This window comes from Ursus maritimus, unplaced genomic scaffold, assembly GCF_017311325.1.
Source record: "Ursus maritimus isolate PB19 unplaced genomic scaffold, ASM1731132v1 scaffold_16, whole genome shotgun sequence".
Taxonomy (NCBI): domain Eukaryota; kingdom Metazoa; phylum Chordata; class Mammalia; order Carnivora; family Ursidae; genus Ursus; species Ursus maritimus.
In genome coordinates this window covers 43,108,997-43,111,294 of record NW_024424008.1, presented here as the reverse complement: position 1 = coordinate 43,111,294, position 2,298 = coordinate 43,108,997, and the positions used below count along the sequence as shown (strand labels likewise).

The 2,298-nt window shown below is 61.4% G+C and overlaps 1 protein-coding gene across 1 annotated transcript in view; it reads right to left on the bottom strand.

The window, feature by feature from the left end:
• FEZ1 (fasciculation and elongation protein zeta 1) overlaps positions 1 to 1,764 on the bottom strand; it is a 44,978-nt gene extending 43,214 nt beyond the window's left edge. The window contains exon 1 of the mRNA XM_040631074.1: positions 1,649 to 1,764. The gene's annotated coding sequence lies outside the window, so the exon portion shown is untranslated. The remainder of the gene's footprint in view (positions 1 to 1,648) is intronic.
• Positions 1,765 to 2,298: the final 534 nt, after the last annotated feature.

Sequence of the window (2,298 nt, the reverse complement as noted above, 5' to 3'; positions counted from 1 at the left end):
TAGCTTAGCCTCTGCCTCTATACTAACAAAATCAATTTAAAAAAAAAAAAGGCTGGAAGCATGGAAGAAAAAGGGAACCACAGAAGGGTCACCTTGCCTTTTTCTCTTACCCTAGCACAGAGTGCAGGGCCATAGTTTGATTATGTCCTATAATCTATTCCATTTATCTTGGCTCCCGATAGATGGTGTAATTTGGAAAAGACAAGACGGCTCCCCGCTTGAAAGAGACCCAGTAGCAAACACAGAAGCCTCTCCCTTGCAGCGTAATGATGCAGCTTGGGGCTGCAGTAACAAATTTTCACTCCCTGCTTTGCTGAGCTGAGCAGAGTGAAGAGGCAGCAAGGAGAATTCACTATGCCTCCCCCTGCTGGGCCTCTGCACCTCCACAGAGGCCCCATTCCGTCTCCCCCTTCTTCCTACCTGCCCCATAGAGCAGTTGATTTCTAGCGCCCCACCCGCCTCGGCCCTAAAATCTGCCCTGCCCTGATCCACCGCAGTTGTCCCACCGCTACTCAGCAAAACCAGCCAGGATACAGGACTGTGCCAGCTTCCCATTTTCACAGAAAGAGTATTTCGTTGAATATAAGTCAGCAACCCCTTTGCGGTTCTGCTCCCCCCTCTTCCCCCTCCTCCTGCTGCTCCATTCACCCTCATTTCATATCCCCCTCCCCCCCCCACCCCGCCCCGGTTCTGTTGGGGTAAAGAAAGGCTTCTCCAAGCAGCACAATGGCTGGCGCTCCAAGAAAGCTGGGCTCATCCCGCGCAGGCCGCACACATACTCCACGGCCCTTTGGCCAAACAAGAGCGGGACACGGGAGTGGCAAGGAGCTCGGCGGTGTCGAGCGGCGAGAAGGGAAGGGATAGGCAAAAAAGAAGAGAGGGCTGGGATAACACGCCCGTCCTGGGGCTCTGTCAAGCCTCGCGCCCCTGAGCTCCAGAGGCCCTGGGCCCACCGGAGGGCAGCGCTCCCCCCAACCACCACCACCCTCGTCCTTTCTCCGACCTGTTCCGTAGTAAAACAATCGCTCCCGCAGCGTCTGCGGCAGCTGCCAGCGGTTCTGACACTGCAGGAATGCATGGTCCTGGGGACGGGCTCGGCACCCCAGGGAGGGGCACGGGCGGGTGCGGGGTCAGGCTCTTAGGAGCATAGATACTCCGGGGCGTTGAAGGGTAGCCGGACCAGATAACGGTCCTGGGAGGAGGTACAGACCCACTGCCCCACACCATCGGGCAGCATTCCAGGTTCCCCCAGCCCCCAGCCCGCGCCGCGCCTCCCTTCTCTCTCTCTCTCTCTCTCACACAATAGTACACACACATACACACACAGCACGCACACACCACTCGCACGCACACGCACGCCAGGCCTGGCTGGCCGAGGCTCGATCTGATGATGCTTGAAGTGCCCATCCATCCCACAGCTCCCGGCCGGGCGCTGCGCCCGTGAAGGGCTGGGCAGGAGGGGACGGCCTCGGGGCTCTTCCGTTCCGATTCCAGGATGGGACGGGCTGGGGAAGCGGGGCTGCGGCGCCCCCCTCCCCGACGTACTGGCGGAGAAGCCCGAGTCGCGAGGCCTCTCCTTCACCACCCCGTCCAACCCCCACCCATGGCAGGGGGTCGGTCAGGCTAAGGTCGCCCCCCGCGACGGCACCTGTGCGGGTCCTGGCGGAGGGAGGCGGATCGCGGGGCTCAGCGGGACACCCCCATCCACTGGCCGCCGGGAGCGGCCGGAGCACAGCGCGGCGGCGGCGGCGGCAGCGGCAGCGGCGAGCCAGCGAGCGCTCCCCCCGCAGCTCGGCCGGCGCCCGGCTCCGCTCCCCTCCTCCACCCCGCCCCCTCCGCCCCCTCCCCGCGCTCGTGCCCGGGCCCTCAGGGGCGCGCCCGCGCTCGGGCACCCGCCCGCTGACACGCGCCGGGCCCGACGTCATCTGCTCGTTAGCATTCAGAGCCTTCCTTGCAGCATGTGGCCTGCCTGTATTAATATTTATGACTTACTATTTCTCCCCCCTCTAACATTGGACTTGCTGCTTCGCTCATGCATATTCAGAAGCTCCAAGATGTGTGCGTGCAGTCACTCCCAATAGGGCTACCTCACCGCGCCTGACACTGTAGATTCTCCGTGAAAACATAGGCAGGTGGCTGAGGCGATGGGCAGGCGGATGCCCTCAAACTCACCAAAGACTCCCTTAGACTTTTTCGGGCTCTGACTCATTCTACTCTACTGGACACCGAGGTGGGCAAGCCCAGGGGCCCAAACCCAGTTCAGACCTCAAGCCAAAAGTGATAAAGGCATTCACCACC